The following is an 18,364-nucleotide window of genomic DNA, read 5'->3' as shown; positions in this document are numbered from 1 at the left end:
AAAGTCTCCTGTGAACTGTTTTATACCTTTCCCCATCAGAGTGCCCTTGGTCTAAAACAAATTGGATGAGAAAACACAAACCTTCAGATATTCAAAAGCTTATTACAGCTGAAAATGAGTAAAACATTATAGCAACAGGCCTATTAGAATAGAAAACAGATCTACCAGCCGGGCGCGGTGGCTCAAGCCTGTAATCCCAGCACTTTGGGAGGCTGAGACGAGCGGATCACAAGGTCAGGAGATCGAGACCATCCTGGCTAACACGGTGAAACCCCGTCTCTACTAAAAAATACAAAAAGCTAGCCGGGCGAGGTGGCAGGCACCTGTAGTCCCAGCTACTCGGGAGGCTGAGGCAGGAGAATGGCGTGAACCCGGGAGGCAGAGCTTGCAGTGAGCTGAGATCCAGCCACTGCACTCCAGCCCGGGTGACAGAGCGAGACTCCGTCTCAAAAAAAAAAAAAAAAAAAGAAAACAGATCTACCTTGTGCTCAAATGTAAAAGTAACACCATCAAAACCTCCAGAAATGAGCAAATGTGTGCCCTAGCCGTCTGCATGGGCTCTCATTTCACCCACACTTTAACATAGTTTCAGTTTTTAATTTTAATTACTAGTTACGGAGCAATCAAAGTCTTTATTTGTGAGAAAAATTTCTTAAGATAATACAGAAGGGATGTTTATCTTATTCCATATTTCCATGCGTAAGGATTGCAGTCTCTCCCAAAATCCTGTTGCAGGTCAGTGTAGACATTCAACATTGTTGTTATATTTAACTTTCCAAAATAGAGAGATACACCTTCAGTTTCCTAGAAGTACAATACACATATCTAGGTTTTACTCACATGCAACCAGTATTTGTTTCTGATAATCTAAATGGTAAAAAGTAATTGAAATCTATGTGTATATATGGATTCAGGTATTTGGGAAAGGCGAGGCACCCAGCTAAAATACACATTAGGATCTTTTTTTCTAACTCACATAGAGAAGGAATATTTGACTCCACAAGGATAATTTCTAGGTTTCAGAAAGAAATGTATCCCATTGACAGACTTCTCACACAGTGTGCAGATCCACACCTTGCCTGTCAAATAAGCATATGAATAATAATAAAAAAAAAGATCATATCATTTGCTACGTAGGTTCGCCCAGACTTGCGGTAGATACTTAGAGGAGAAGACAAGTCACAATGACCCACACTCAAGATTAGAGCTTCAAAACCTAGTGGATTCCAGACAGCCCTCTTGCTTCTTCAGGTTTCTGAGACTCTTCCTTTCATCTTCTCTGTTGAGTTCTTATGGAGTTGGATGGAGGTGGTTATTGTCTACTCTGAATATATTTTAATAACAAAGTAACACTCATTTCTTTAGTCTCCTGCATACAGTTTATTTTCCAATAATTCGGTTTTTCACTGTATTTGTTTTCTGGACTCTTTCAAGGGTTTCCAATCAGTTTTGAGCATGAACATACATAAATGCAACCCTAAGACTAATTTGAAGAATAGTGGGAAGACTTTTCCTAATTGTGGCATGCTATATTCTGCATGCGTTTTGTTTGAGACAGGATGTCATTCTGTAGCCCAGTGATATGGTTTAGCTCTGGGTTCCCACCCAAATCTCATTGCAGCTCCCATAATTCCCACATGTTATTGAAGGGACCCAGGGAAGATAATTGAATCATCGGGGCAGTTCTCCCCATACTGTTCTTGTGGTAGTAAATACGTCTCACAAGACGTGATGATTTTATAAGGAGAAACCCCTTTCACTTGGCTCTCTCTCTTTGCCTGCTGCCATCCCTGTAAGACATGAATTGCTCATCCTTGCCTTCTGCCATGATTGTAAGGCCTACCCAGCCATGTGGAACTGTAAGTCCATTAAACCTATTTTTCTTCCCAGTCTCAGGTATGCCTTTATCAGCAACATGAAAACATACAGTAAATTGGTTCCAGTAGAGTGCGGTCCTGCTGAAATTATACCCGAATATGTGGAAGTAACTTTGGAACTGGGTAACAGGCAGAGGTTGGGAAAAGTCTGGAGAGCCCAGAAGAAGATAGGAAAATGTGAGAAAGTTTGGAACTTCCTAGAGACTTGTTGAATGGCTCTGCCCAAAATGTTGATAGTGATATGCACAATAAAGTCCAGGCTGAGGTGGTCTCAGATGGAGATGAGGAACTTGTTGGGAACTGGAACAAAGGTGACTCTTGCTAAGTTTCAGCAAAGAAACAGGTGGCATTTGCCCCTGCCATGGAGATTTGTGGGACTTTGAACTTGAGAGAGATGACTTAGGGTATCTAGTAGAAGAAATTTCTAAGCAGCAAAGCATTCAAGAGGTGACTTGGGTGCTGTCAAATGCATTCAGTTTTATAAGGGAAACAGAGCATAAAAGTTCAGAAAATTTGCAGCCTGACAATGCAATAGAAAAGAAAATCCCATTTTCTGAGGGGAAATTCAAGCTGGCTGCAGAAATTTGTATAAGTAATGAAGAGCTGAATGCTCATCCCCAAGACAATGGGGTAAATGTCTCCAGGGCATGTCAGAGGTCTTCATGGCTGGGCTTCCCAACACAGGCCTGGAGGCCTAGGAGGGAAAAATGGTCTTGTGGACCAAGCCCAGGGTCCTTCTGCTGCGTGCAGTCTAGGGACTTGGTGCCCTCTGTCCCAGCCACTCCAGCCATGACTAAAAGGGGCCAAGGTACAGCTTGGCCATGGCTTCAGAGGATATAAGCCCCAAGCCTTGGCAGCTTCCATATGGTCTAGCATTTCTAGCAGCCTCTGGGGGCACAGATGTCAAGAACTGAGACTTAGAAACCTCTGCCTAGATTTCATAGGATGTATGGTAATGCCAGACAGAAGTTTGCTGCAGGGGCAGGCTCTCATGGAGAACCTCTGCTAGGGCAGTGAGGAAAGGAAATATGGGGTGAGAGCCACCACACAGAGTCCCTATTGGGGCATTGCTTAGTGGTGCTGTGAGAAGAGGGCCACCGTCCTCCAGGCCCCAGAATGGTAGATCCACCAACAGCTTGCACCATGTGCCTGGAAAAGCCAACACCAGCCTGTGAAAGCAGCCAGGAGGGAGTCTATACCCTGCATAGCCACAGAGTCATGGAGCTCTGTGGGAACCCATCTCTTGCTTCAACATGACCCACATGCAAGACATGGAGTAAAAGAAGATCATTTTGGAGCTTTAAGATTTGACTGCCCTGCTGGATTTCAGACTTGCATGGGGCCTGTAGCTCCTTTGTTTTGGCCAATTCCTCCCATTTGGAATAGATGTATTTATCCAATGCCTGTACCGCCAATGTTTTTAGGAACTAACTAACTTGCTTTTGATTTTACAGGTTCATAGGTGGAAGGGAATTGTCTTCTCTCAGATGAGATGTTGGACTATGGACTTTTGAGTTAATGCTGAAATGAATTAAACATGTTTGAAAGGCATGATTGGTTTTGAAATGTGAGGACATGAAATTTCTGGGGGGAGCAGGGGTGGAATAAAGTGGTTTAGTTCTATGTTCCCATCCAAATCTCATCTTGTAGTTCCCATACTTCCTATGTGTTGTGGAAGGGACCTGGTGGGAGATAATTGAATCACGGGGGTGGTTCTCCCCATACTGTTTTCATGGTAGTAAATAAGTCTCACGAGATCAGATGGTTTTTTAAGGGGTTTCCACTTTCACTTCTTCCTCATTCTCTTCTTTTGTCTGCTGCCATGGTGAGATGTCCCTTTCACCTTCTACTATGATTGTGAGCCCTCCCCACCCATGTGGAACTGTGAGTCCAGTAAACCTCTTTCTTTTGTAAATTACCCAGTCTCCAGTATGTCTGTATCAGTAGCATAAAAACTGTCCACCCAGGCTGGAGGGTAGTTGCACAATCGCAGCTCACTGCACCCTTGACCTTCTGTGCTCAAGTGATCTTCCCACCTCAGCCTTCTGAATAGGTGAGACCACAAGCATGTGCTACTGTGCCTGGCTAATTTTTTTGTATTTTTTTGGTAGAGATTTGGTTTCACTGTGTTACACAGGCTGGTCTCAAATGACAAGGCTCAAGTGATCCGCCTGCCTCAGCTTCCCAAAATGCTGGGATTACAGGTATAAGCCACCGTGCCCAGGCTGTCTTGAATGTTATTAAAGAACAAAGAATGTTAGAATTGGAAGTAAATTCTAAATATTTCATGTTGAGATGAGAAAACCGAGGCTTAAAGGAACTAAATGATATTCTCAAAGTTAATAACAACTGAAAATACCATAAAGACTTTTTGAATCATTACTTAATTTTTCTTCTATTATAGCCTCCCCTCACTTATGATAACAGTTCAAATAAATGCAATGCATATATGCATATGATAAATATTTATCATTGGGTAATTTATTGATATTAAATTTCCACCAAATAAATATTGATTCCTTGTGCCAGTGTTGATGTGATGTGCTTTCTGATAAATAAAGCCATTTTCCTGTGGAAGACAAAGCCATGTCTCTCATATATCTGAAAGCGGCCAAAAAGAAAATAGATATTCTCTATTAACATTTACTGAAAACCACAAAGAACATAGTATTATAATCACTATGCATAATTCCTTACAAGTTTTAGTTAATATACTTGATTTACAAACTTGCTTACCACCAAGTCCCATCCATGTCATTGACAAAATCGTGAAGAGTAGGAAACCAGAGACGATCCTGGAGCTGCCACGTGTGTGTTGTTAGCCTCCTACCTTGATCCCTGTGGCTACTTTCCCTCCCACCTAGTAAAATAAGTCATTTGTGTACTATTTTGCATTGGCCTATGTATTTAATGAGGATTCATTTAGCATTTGTTGTGCTGGGTTTACTGCCAGGAAATGGAGAATTAGGGCAGTGACTGGCAGAGCCAGGAGAGCTGTCCTTGCTAATAGGGATGTCAAGGGAGTGGCTTGGGCTGGGAAGGGTGAGACGGTGTCAATGTCAGAGCCAGAGACTTGTGTCCCATGTTTCATTAGAATAAGACGCTGGAATTCAGAGGGCGAGTCAGGAACCAAGAGGCTGAAAAATTAAGATTGGCTTGTGCATAGGATATCTGAGCAAATCCTTGATACAAATGAACCTGTGGTGAATCTTTTCCACGTTTCTTGAGTAGGTTGGTGGAGCACCTGATCCATTTAAAGACTCCAACTACTGACCACAAGGGAAACAAGGATGAATAAGACACTGGTTTCAGTTTAGTGTTTGAGGAAGAAACATGTGGGAAGACAACCCACAAACAAGTAGCAGGGACACAGTGAGGAAGGCACTCCTGGATGTGTGAAAAATGACACGGATGCGGAGGAAAGGAGTGGAAAATTGTGCCAAGACATCTGTGCCAGCTTCCTATTGCTACTGTAACAAACTTAGAAGCTGAAAAGAACACACATTTACAGTTCTGGGTGAGGGGTCAGGAATGGGTCTTCCTGGTCTAAAACCAATGTGTTGGCAGAGCTGTGTTCCTGCCAGAGACTCTGGGTGAGGATCAGTTTCAATGACGTTTCCAGCTTCCAGAGGGTGCCTGCCTCCCTTGCCTCATAGACCTCTTCTGTCTTCAAAGCCAGCAATGACAAATTGAGTCTTTTTTATGCCACATCACTCTGAATTGGAGCCTCCTGCCTCCTTTTTCACTCATGAGGACCCGTGTGAGTACTTGGGTCCAAGAAGCTAATCCCAGAAAACCTTCCCATCTCAAGATCTTTATTCACACCTGCAAAGTTTCTTCCTTTTGCAGTGCACGGTGGCATATTCATGAGTTCCAGGAATTAGGATGGGGACATCTTGGGGAAGGGGACATTACTCTTTCTACCACAGAGCCAGAGGAACTTAAGGTGGCCAGAGAAGACTTCACATGAGATGATGTTGGTGGTATCTTGTGTGATAAGGAGATTTCCACACAGATTGCGTATGTGTTACGGGAAGGGAGAAAGGATGGCTTCCAGGTAGAGTGAGGCTTACACAAAACAGAGTCAAAGTTTTTCATCCATTGCTTCCTTGTTAAATATACAATCTGCCAAATAAGCAAACTGGTCTGACATTCCTAGTCATAGTGCTCTTTCTCACATCTGCTACTCTCCTGGAGGTTTTCACAGACTAATATCACATTTCCATACCCAGCCACATACTAAGGTTAAACCAGCTGATCTATTCAAAGGTTTCATTGTTTTCTCTCTCTTTAAAGCTGAATACAGTAATTTTTCTTGTTTAGAGTTCAAACAATCTTTTCATTATTCACAAGGGCTGAATAATGTAATAACTAGAAATAGTGTTGAAATACAATCAGCCTCCTCCTTAAGTCAACAAAGGTTTCCATCCTCTAATCCTATTGATGTGCATAGGCTATTTTCAAAGTATTCATCTCCTTCAGTGGCCTACTTTGAGTTCGAAACCTCCCATCAGGCTACCATCAAGGAAGGGGTTGACTGAATGCAATCCATTTTTGTTTGCTTTTCATATGAAGGGACAATATTCTCCAGTCTGGGTGAGGAGTATGTGAAAGTGAATCAAAAGCAGAATAGGGAGAATGAGGAGCAAGACTTAAGCCCAGGATTATCCCTTCAGACTGTCAATAAACTGCTGCCTCCAGTCTGCTTCATCAGACTCCCTTTACAGAGTCCAGGTTTGGGGACATTCATAGCCAACTCCGTACACCCACAGCATGGATTTATGCCAAGGACTATCCTGAAACAGGAATGTCAGGGGGCCTGGAGAGTGTAATCAAAGCTGCCTCCATTGCACAACTCAAAACTAGTCATCCCACTCCAGGCCATAGCTGATTCAAGCTATCTGATGGTTCCAAGTTAGGTTGGATCCATTTTTCCAGGTGTAGGCAGCAGCATGTCTAAATCCGAGAGGGACAAAGAGGTTTCTCACCATTTAAGGTTCTCAGATCAAGCTAGATAATTGCAATGTTCCCCTGAGAGAGTTGGCATTTGGTAGTAGACTTAAACCTGTCTATTCTTAACTATCCCTCAGGTACGAGCAAGCCACAAATTTAACTAAACCTCAAAGGTAATGTGACTAACGTCAAGGGAGGTACAGTAACACAATGCAGTTGTGGCTGGTTTCCTCCCCCTTCCATGTTATTTTACACATATTCCTGTGGTTTTTCATTGCGGAAAAAAGTCTACTTGATAGATATTGTTTAGGAATATTTTTATGTTGCCTTTCTATAATAACATATTTCTGTTTCTTTTGTGTTTTGTCCCTCTGAATATGTCCCTACACTCTTGTGCTATTTCTTTGGATCCTTTCCTCAGTGACCTAGCCTAATTTCCAAGGATAGTTGCATTCCCACTTGCTTTTCAGAATTCTTATTGCCCTGATTTTTGCAAAGTTTGTATTTTTCTATTGTCTTCGTCTTTTCTATGCATTGGGAATTTGGGCTATCATAAAAGTTTCCCTCAAAAAGCAACAATGCCGAGAGAATTTATTTAACAAATCATCCAGAAAGATTGCAAAATATATCCTATGACTATTTACATCTCAACATTCATGGCAGTGTCCAAGGATGTCTGTGGAACCCTCGGCATTTAAGCAAAAGCTAATATTTAAATAGTGCCTGTCACCTGCCAAGCCCTGTGATGAGAGCCAGGGATGTAAGCATGAGATCTGAGTATAAGATGAGAGACTTACGGATGAGTATGATATGGTCCTTGCTACAAAGAAGAAAGTCCAGAAAGGACACAGATATGCATATAGTTATAATGCAATGTGATAAGTGCTTTTACAAATGTATGAACTAACTCCTTTGGGAACAGAGATAGAGGAGCAATGAATTCAGCCTGAAGTCATTCAGGGAAGCTTCAGATAAGAGGTCACATTTCAACTGGGCCTTGAAAGAAGAGGGGGACTTCACCAGGGACTTAAGGACATTGAAAGGATGGAAGGGAAAGAGGGAAAGTATATCACAAGTAGAAGGATCAGCATGAACAAGGTTCAAGAAAGTTCAAGGCTCAGTCCCTGGCACATGATTAACTCTAATAAGTGTCTTTGAATGAGTGAATGAACATGCGTTTGAAGACTTGTCTGCAGTCTCACTCTCACATCTCAAAGTGTGGGTGTTTAGGTGTCAGAAGAGGGAAATCTTGTGGCTGATTGCACGCTACTTCCAGGGATGTTTAGCTTGAGTCCCTCTGCTGTGGTGACCATCATTGGCGTAGAGGTAGAGGTCCTCTAACAAAAGCTCACTTTCTTTCCTTTTTGAGGAGTAATGAGGAGGGTACTGCAAAGCAATTACAACCTTCATATTACTTAACTTAGCACCTGTAACCTCTTTCTGTGCTAATGGGAAGCTGAATGGCAACGATGTAAACCCTCGATTTGTAGCCAGATGGTTAATAACTAGCTAAAGTGGAAGGAATGGGTGGGGCATGCCAGGTAGTCAAAACAGCAGAATAAAAAGGCTTCTCGGAGAAAGGGACCTTGCAAAGTGGTCCTGGTGGCTGAACAGCAGAGAATAAGGGAAATACAGTTGTAGTGGCTCTAGACCAAAGAGGCAGTGGCCAGGCCTTGCAACACTGTGGAGAAGAAGTCAAAGACAGAGGTCTAACAGAGATGAGACAATTTGAAGTGGGTTAAGCAGGAGTTTACTATGAAAGGGTTCGCATTTCAAAATAAAAATTACTCTGCCCCATGACAGGCTGCGGTTGGGGGTTGGGACTTCAGTGGATGGTAGGACAGGAGTCTAGGGCACTTGTTCAATCAACTGGAGAGGGCAGCTTGAAGTCGGGGATGGCAGTGAAGCTGAAGAGAGATGGACAGATCTGAAAGAGACTTAGAAGGTAAAATAGAAAGTGTAAACGCCTACTACAAATTTAAATATTTACTAATATTTGTCAAAACAATAATTAGGATGTTCAGTGATTCCTCAACCCTTTCAACAAATATTTAGTGAGTACCAATTATTAGTCAAGTAAATGTGGCCAAGGCGCTGAGGACACAGCTGAAGCCAGATATAATGGAATTTATATTTATATTTATATTCTGGTGGACAGGCAATAAGCAATATAATATAAATTTATGTTTGTGTTCTGCTGGACAGGCAATAAGCAAATAGGACAGGATGATTTCAGAGAGTGCCGAGAAGCGGAGCAGCAGACACCACTTCCAATCAGGTGGTTAGGAAAGGCATGTCCCACACCTGAGTCACCCAAGCAGCAGGAAGTCAGCCATTTGGGGTGCACAGAGATTCTCTCATCTTCAAGTTAGATTTCCTACCAGTCTCCTTATTGTCTTGCTGATCTCTCTCTTTCTCTCTTTTTTTTTTTTTTTCAGGACTCATAAAAATTTTTTTTTCCCACACTTGTCTGTGTTCTCAGGAGTCTCTCTACATTTAACTCCTCTGTGCCATAGCAGTGAAACCACTAGCGATCATAGGACATTTTGCCTCCTTTCACCTCAGGGGCAGAAGGGACTCCTATTAGCCTTGAAAAAATTAAAAAAGAAAAACACAAACTCATCTCAATCTCCACCACACAAATCCTTTTAAAAGCTGTTTGTTTAAACAGATTCGTGTTAAAACTGATAAAAACTTTACAATCTATTTTCTTTAAAAATAAAATTCAATTAACAGTTTAGCATACATTGAATTGCGGATTAATATAATGATTTGAACACCTTAGTAGTATTAGAGTTATTTTATGGGAATACCAAATGTCTGGAGAAGTCATTTTTAAAAGGGTTATAGTTTTAAACTTATAATTCTGACAATTTTTAGAAATTTGTTTTTAGTTACTCATTTGTCTCTTTTTAAAAGTTATTCTAAGTTGAAATATTAAAGATGTTGCATATTAGGGGTTAATGATGCTTGGAATTCTTAAGTTTGATATCTGCAAAAGATAAATGTTTACATCAGTCAAATTTGTACACACCTATATCTATATAGATATATCTTCACCCATAGATACTATATTTTTATTTAGCAAGTACCATATGGTATCTTAGAATACAGTGAAATTGCTTGGACTATTTCTATTATGGTGTCTGTAGTGTTCATTCTAATTTTCCATGTTCTTGTAGAGAAGGAATCTGAAACCTTGAGGGAAAAGAAAACATACAAATGCTATTAGAGTACACATTTTTGAGCAGCAGGAAGTCAGTGGTAAGTGTCAGAGATTGATCAGGATTGTGTTCTATATATAAACAATTGCCATCAGGTGTACCGTGGTACTAGGTCATCCATGCACCCAAGCAGTAATTTGAGCAATTTAGAATTTCAGGCAGCCTAGAGAGAGAATAAATTATTGAAAAGTTTAACTTCAAGTGTAAAATGTATCTTTCTGGCAGATTTCTCATAGAAACAGATTCTGTCCTTTCATATTAATTTAGATTTGTTTATTGAATCAGATTTTTAAATAATTTACAACACACACACAAATGTGTTGATGTATCATTTGTTAAGCAAAATTACGAGGTGACCTGTCAATGGAGAATAGATGTCCATATATATTTGGTGTTTTCTACCTACAACAGGCCATACAGTAAAAATGAGAAGAGCTTTATTACTGAAGTAATGTTGAGTTTTCACCAAACTTTGCTGTATTTTTTATATTGTTGAAATCATATCAAAACCAATAGACATATAAGTACTGACTAAAACCATGGTTACAAGGTTCTTATTTCTAGATGGCTACTCTAAATCCCACTGACTTTATTACTGGAAAATAGTTAAGAATTCATTCATTCTAGAATCTCAGCTAGATTACATCTTTATTAGCTTGGAATCTACTTGAATCAAATGGAACATTCTTCACATTAGAGAATTCACTATCTGGCAAAGCTTGCTGGATCTCTTCAGACACACTCTTTTCCTTTTTCCTTTATAGTAGAGCTCCAAAGTTTTAAACTATATGATTACCTTTCTAAACCTCCCATGGAAATGTGACCATATGACAAAGTTATGACTAGGACTATCCGAGCGGAAATGACGTGTGTGCTACTCACAGGGTGCACTCCTAAAACGAACAGGCTGTCCTGCACTGGCTCATTCCCACGGGCTGGGATGCAGATGTCATGTCTGGAGCCGCTGCTGCCATCTTGAACCTAGAGATGAAAGCCTCTTTTTCCTTGTAGCACATGGCTGTTACATGAGAGACTGATAAATTTCTATTGTTTCTATTGTTTAAATTCACTCAATTTGGGGATCCATTTAGTCTATATTCTAATATATCCCTCTGTATCTACATCTAGCTCTCTCAGATGTTCCTGACTTCAAAAATCCCACTCTTTATTTTATAATTTATGAAATTATCACTTTGATTAGGAATGAATTTTGATGGCCGGGCATGGTGGCTCATGCCGGTAATCCCAGAATTTAGGAAGGCTGAGATGGGCGGATCACATGAGGTCAGGAGTTCAAGACCAGCCTGGCCAACTTATAGTGAAACCCCATCTCTACTAAAAAATACAAAAATTAACCAGGCATGGTGGAGCATGCCTGTAGTCCCAGCTACTTGGGAATCTGAGGCAGGAGAATCGCTTGAACCTGGGAGGTGGAGGTTGCAGTGAGCCGAGATCACACCACTGCACTCCAGCCTGGGCAACAGAGAAAGACTCTGTCGCAAAAGTAAATAGATAAATAAATAAAATAAAAAATAAAAAAAATAATTTTGAAGCATTTACATGAATTGTTAAATTTGTTATTTTTTTTTACAGTCTCATGCCCTTCAGATGCAAATGAATGCTCTCTTGTTTTTAAAACTGAAATGCACTCTTGCTCAAGTTTTGGGGAAATATGGAGATGCCAGAAGTACACACACACATTCATTGTGTGGCTGAAATTTAGCTTTTCAGGAGGGCGTTTTTGACATTCAGTCTGCCGGCATGTCATAGGACAGGTATGAAACCACGAATCATGTCAAAGGGATCTTCTGTTTACTACAGGGCCATGACCAGATATTGGAACTAATCAGAGAACGAGCAAGATAGAGCAAGAAAAGGTGTGCTAATGATTCAAAAATAGAAACAAACATTTCTTCTTCGAAAAATGACGCCGTATCATTTATAGCTTTTGGACATCAAATTGTGATCTAAATCATATTAATAGACACTCACACCCTTTGTTTGCTTTTAAAATGGCAAACTCTCTGAGGTCAGGGCCCATGTTTATTCCATGTATATTCCCAGCGTTTGCTGAATGACTGAGTTAATGTCAGACTTTTTAATGCCACATTTCTCATTGGAAGCATCTTGTCTCTCTCTCTTCTGTGGAATGGCATCCTAAGAGACTATGAGAGTGCAGAGCATACCCATAACATTCTGAGGCTTATGAAATAAGAAGCTGAATTTGAAAGAATGGGTAGGAAGGGAGATGGAAAGATAACCATAAAAATTACTCATGCATGGGATGTAGACCAGCTAGGATTATACTAGTTGATGCAAGGATGACCTAGAACCTGAATAATTAAGCAAACAGATAATCTAATGACTCCACAATTCTACTCTTGCATATATACCCTCAAACATTGAAAAGAGATACTCACATAAACCCGTGCACATATGTTTTCAGAGCTACCTCAGTCACTAGAGCCGAAACGTGGAAATAACCCAAACGGTCATCCATGGAGCAATGGAGAAACAAACCATGGTAGTTCCATGTGGTACATTCCATACATATACAAAGGAATATTTAGCCATGAAAAGGAATAAAGTGCTGATAAATGTTACAATGTGAATGAACCTTAAAAACATTATGCTGAGTGAAATACACCCAACATTGAAGGTCACCTATTATATTATTTCATTTATGTGACAGACTCAGAATAGATAAATCCAAAGGAAAATAATGCAATTGGTGGTATGGGGCTGGGGGAAATGGGGAGAAACTGTTCAATAAGTAATGGGTTTCACTTTGGTGTGATCGGCATGTTTTGGAACTAAATAGAAGTAAGTTGGTCTTGCACGTTGTGAATATGCAAAATGGCCCTCAGTTGTTCGCTTCAAAGTGGTTAATGACATATCATGTGGATTTCATCTCAATAAATTGTTTTTTAAAAAGATAACCTATGCCTTGGATTATCTTAGCGTTTCAATCAATAGTTTTTGAAGAAAAAACTTTTTTTTCATCCACATCAGAGCAATTCTATCATTATTCCTTTATGTTATTCTGTTTCTTGACTATATTTATATCACAGTTACAATTATCAGTTCATTTCAAAGTGGGGTTCTAGATTTTCTTAATGAAAATATTAAATTTTTTAAAGTATGAGATTGAAAAGAAAATCATTTTGGGTATGATTAATGAGAGGTAGCTGAACTCTGGAGACCTCATAAGCATTTCAGTGGCTCTTTTGGAGATCCTATGGTGCAGACAATGTAACCAGCACCCAGAACGGGGCCTGCCCAGGGCCGCTGCGGATCAGGTGCCGCCTGCCCTGCAAGCAGAGCACCACTGCTCTCCTGCCTTACGCAGGTGACTGCGTCCTCTACCCCAGACTCCAGGGAAGGTTTCTTCTCACTGTTACTCTCATAAAGGAGTTGGAAGACCCTGCTCACTTTCAAGGAAAGAGGCAGTTCATGAATTTTCATCAGCTGCACAGATGCTGATATGGTCAAGGGGAGTTTCCACACCTCCTACTCCCTGAGAGGCAAAGTCGGAAAAGGGGGCACTTGTGAGTTTTACATTTTCAGTAAAGCTGTCAAAATGAATTAAGCCTAGTAGCGGAAGGGAAGCAATGTTTTTGAGGTGAAGCTTACAAATAAACAACTGTCTGTATCATTAATATAATTGTATAACTACAAATATTTTTACCAAATAATAATGGGTATGGGAAAAAGTAAGTCGGTTTCTAAAGAAATTGTTCATACAATTTATCTCTGAATGCCTTGAAATGGAGAATGATTTCTGTTTGGGTGCTCTGAAGACCAGAGCTGCTACGTATACTGATCAAATTATCCAGATAATGGCTTTATGAGAGTATTGGCTAGAGAGTCTACAGTGCAAATATAATGAGAATGATAATAAAAATAATAGATTATACTGCTTGAATGTACACTATGTCAAGTGATTTAACTTCATTATTTAATTAAGCATTCCTTTCTTGTATAATCTAGTAGTTAAATGCACAGAACCTGGAACCGGGCAGTGTTTACTTTCCAATTTTTACCTTTACTTAATCATAGCTCACTGCAGCCTTTAACTTCTGGGCTCAAGAGGTCCTCGCACTTCAACCTCCTGAGTAACTGAGACTGCAGGCATGCACCACCACACTTGGCTATTTTATTTTTTTTGTAGAAATGGGGTCTTGCTATGTTCCCCAAGCTGATCTGAAACTCCTGTCCTCAAGTCACCCACCCGCCTCAGCCTCCAAATGTGTTGGGATTACAGGCGTGAGCCATCATCCAGCCTCTTCCTTAATCTTTATGCCTCAACCTCTTCATCTGTAAAATGGGAATAGCAACTATGCAGACCTCATGGGGCTGTTGAGAACTTAATGAGTTAATATACATAAAGAGCTTAGAAGGGTGCCTGGCACACAGCAAGCATCACATAAAATGTAGCCATTGCTATTATTCCTTAAAAGAAGCCCTGTCATTGGATTTGCTAAACCTTGCTTGACATATATAAATAAATCAAATTAGACATTAGACATAGGAATTTTTGAGAAACCACGAGTTTTCGTACCCATCCTTTACACTGTACTGTAGTTGTGACTCTGAACTTACTGCTTTGGTGATGCCCCTTGAATGACCCAACTCTTTTCCTGCCTCTTGCAGGGAAAGTTCACAGGGAAGGAAGCTCACAAGAAGGGTGAGAAAGCAGTCTTTTTTTATTAAAGGAGCACTGACCAAAGCAACTCCCAGAAACACAGAATCTCCCATGATTTCTTTGAGACATTTTTTTTTCTGCAATTGCAGATGTCATTTCCACAAATTTTCATTTTGGCATTTGGCACATGCATGTTATTTGAAAGCAATATTGCACATGTGCTGGCTGTTACTGTGACATTCTTTGGGGACTGCTTCACACAAATTAGGTGAGAACTTATCTTTGTAAAAGAATGTCTGTCACCGACAATTACGGTGATGCCCAGCCAATGCCCACAGTGCAAATACAGAACGTCAACATGTATTTCTCAAGTTTTATGATACAAGGAGGAAACATCAGGCTTGAATGGAAAAAAAACCAGCTCCATCTTCTAACTGCCACAATTGTGCCCCCATTAGAAATGGTGGGGCCTGAATTCCATTAGTTAGCATAAGTCACATTCGAATAAAGAGGTGAACAAGCCACAATCCACTGCCATAAAATGGGTCACCGCTTTAATGAAAGAGGGCCTTGTTCTTAATTTATTTGGATCCCAAATCAAATTATGTAGTATTAGAGCCTTTTTTTCTTTTTTTGGACTTAGCAGTCTTTTTTTGTTGCCTTGGAAAGGCTTGCTTTTGTGCTGAGCTGTTCAACTGAAGGTCTTTGTTAAGACGATAACCAGGACTTTTAGGCTCACACACAGGCTTTTTGCAAACTTTTCTATGGAATATTTTAACATACACAAGCAACCTTGAAATGTGTGCTTATGGTTTGAGTTGAAGATGAAAGCCGAAACTCAAAGTGATGTTTAGTTTATTGATATTCACAGTGACAATTTTAATGTGTTTCTGGAAAACTTGGTATAAACCTTGGCCTTTCAAATTTAAGGTTAATATTTTTAAGTCAAAGCCCTGGAAGCAAACATTTAAAATAAGACTTTTTCTTCCATCATATTTGACATTTTCCTTGCAATGTCTTATGCAATTTTTGAAAGCTATAATGTTACATACATAATGTCCCAAATAAATGTTTACATAATGTAGAAGGTGATACATGCAACAATATTTTGGAAGGCATTATAAAGTTTTAAAATATTAACTTTAATATTTTAATGTTCATTCACGCAACTCTTAGAAACTCTGGCCAAACCAGTGGATTAGAAGAGACTTCGAGAGAAAATCATTCTCATTAAGACTTGAATATAGTATAGAATTTAAGTACTGTTTTTTCTTGTTTTCTCTTTCTGGTTCTGGGGACTAGGATAATTGCTCTGTTGGGCTAAGGGGGGAAAAAAAAGGAGTTCGTCTTCTTTTTTCTCTACCAGTATTATGATCACACCAGTAGCTTGCTTCATAGCAGGTACAAAATAAAGCAATTTCCTCAGCTACCATCAAAGGCTATCTGCAGGGTGTAGAATAACAGCAGAAGCCTCATCCTAGGATAATTTTGTCAATTCCACTCCCACTCATGCAGTAAAAACTCAGCTAGTAGCAGCTAATAGTAGCTAATAGTTATTGAGTACTTACTATATGCTAAGTGCTTGCTTGGATTATTTCATCCAACTCTTGCACAATTAGCAATTCCACTCCATTGCCACAGTGAAACTAGGCTATATTACGGCTATCAGCAGCTGATATATATTGAGCATTTACTATGTGCTAAATGCATTCCTTGCATTATCTCATTTAATCTTCACTCCAACCCTCTGGTCTTGTAATCACAGATGATTTTAGTTCCTTGTGATTTATTGGGAGAACATGGTCCCTTGTATATACTTCTCCACCTCATGGAGGTCTGGTTCATACTGAGCTGCAATTTGCAAACAAGATGGCTAAGAACAAGATGAAGAAGAAATAAAAGAAGAGGGAAGAAGGGAAGAAAGAAGAAAGATAAACTGCTTTATCAACTGCCTTCTAGGAGGGAAGACCCAGGCTTCATTTCTCTTAATTCTCATTGTAACCTTTAAGGGCAGTGTGTTTATTTTTCCCATGTTAAAAGTAAGAAAATAGAAGCATGCTAAGGTTACATAATTCCACCAAGTCTCTATGACCTGCAAGTGAGTTGTCAAACAATAGCATCCTATGTGCAAATCCCTGAGTTCACAGGCCTGGCAGACCCCTATTGCCATTGCCTGGCACTGGTGGGAATAGGCTGAGCCAAGGACCTTCTTCGAAGACAGGAAGTGTAGCTGATGTCATAAGACCCTATGCTGGAGAGGACCAACAGGAAGAGGATGGATGTTTAAATGTTGAAAGCTCTTTTGCCTGCTGGGGTATGGCATGCCCAGGAGAGGACAGCCATAGACACGGCCTATGGCAACTCACTCCACAGCAGCCAGCCCACTGGTTTTACAAAGCTTTGGCACTCAGCTCCTTCATCCCACCCAGGCATTAGAGAGGGCCAATACCATGTGGGCTCTCAGGCGCACGTGCTCTCCCCGTCCTTTGCCTCTGTTTGCTGTGTTTTTCTCATGCGGCCATTGTAGTAGCCATCTTAGCATTGACGATGCCTCTATTTTCCTTAAAGAAAAAACTGCGTTGCCTCTGGACTTTGAGCTTCTTGAGAGAAGGGACTTCCTTTATTTATTAATGAATCCCCAGGACTGTTCACAGAACCTGTTGACCCTGTATAAATATTTGTTGGATTATTAACACCATTCAGGTTGAACACAAATGCTGTATATGAAAAGACAGAGGATAGCCACCAGACTAAGAGATGAGATGGGCTAGAAAAATATATATATACACTGCTGTTTCTGCATATATTTCAGTGAATGCCTTGGGCTGAACTTTTTTTTTTTTTTTTTTTTTTTTTTTTTTTGTGATGGAATCTTGCTGTGTCACCCAGGCTAGAGTGAAGCAGTACGATCTCGGCTCACTGCAACCTCCGCCTCCTGGGTTCAAGGGATTCTCCCACCTCAGCCTCCCAAGTACCTGGGATTACAGGCATGTGCCACCAAGCCTGGCTGATTTTTTTATTTTTAGTAAAGACAGAGTTTCACCATGTTGGCCATGCTGGTCTTGAACTCCTGACCTCAAGTGATCTGCCCACCTCAACCTCCCAAAGTGCTGGGATTACAGGTGTGAACCACTGTGCCCGGCCAGCTGAGCTTTTCACAACCTTTCTTCAACCTTCCACATGCTGCTTCCTGTTCTTCAAACTCCAACTGTAAAAGGGTGACCTTTGAGTAAGATCTGTCTTTGACGCCATGGCATTGTGTATTTCAGGGGCTAGCTGGGCTCGTTGGCATTTATTCGGTGATTTCCAAGGCCAAGTTGTTAGTCACTTAAAATAGGGCATCCATTTTTATTTTATACCCAAATCATAAAAGATTGCTTAACATTGAGAAGGCTTGTCGTGCTGTCTCCATAATCATCTCAGAAGATGTAAAGCACCAGAGGAAGCTGATAAATTGTGTTTAAAGCTGAGCATAAGCATGGTCTAATGTAGACTGAATCAATTCCGTTAAAACATCCACCAGGAAACACTTAAAAAGGTGATGGCTTTCTGTCCCTAAGCCCTAAGTAGCAGCCCTGAGTAGTAAGTTAAAATTAGAATTTGTTAAAAGTATGCAGTATGTTTATGAAGGGTAAGGGATATTTGAAAGCAATATTTAAATATTT

General features: G+C 40.3%; 1 protein-coding gene across 14 annotated transcripts in view; it reads right to left on the bottom strand.

Annotated features, from left to right (window-relative positions):
- The window catches only part of TENM3 (teneurin transmembrane protein 3), a 2,750,454-nt gene that overhangs the window by 1,616,415 nt on the left and 1,115,675 nt on the right, over window positions 1-18,364 (bottom strand). The gene's annotated exons all lie outside the window — the stretch shown is intronic.

Source organism: Macaca fascicularis, chromosome 5 (assembly GCF_037993035.2).
Source record: "Macaca fascicularis isolate 582-1 chromosome 5, T2T-MFA8v1.1".
Lineage (NCBI taxonomy): Eukaryota > Metazoa > Chordata > Mammalia > Primates > Cercopithecidae > Macaca > Macaca fascicularis.
Note: the sequence above shows the minus strand (reverse complement) of the source record. Positions and strands in the feature narration are given on the sequence as shown.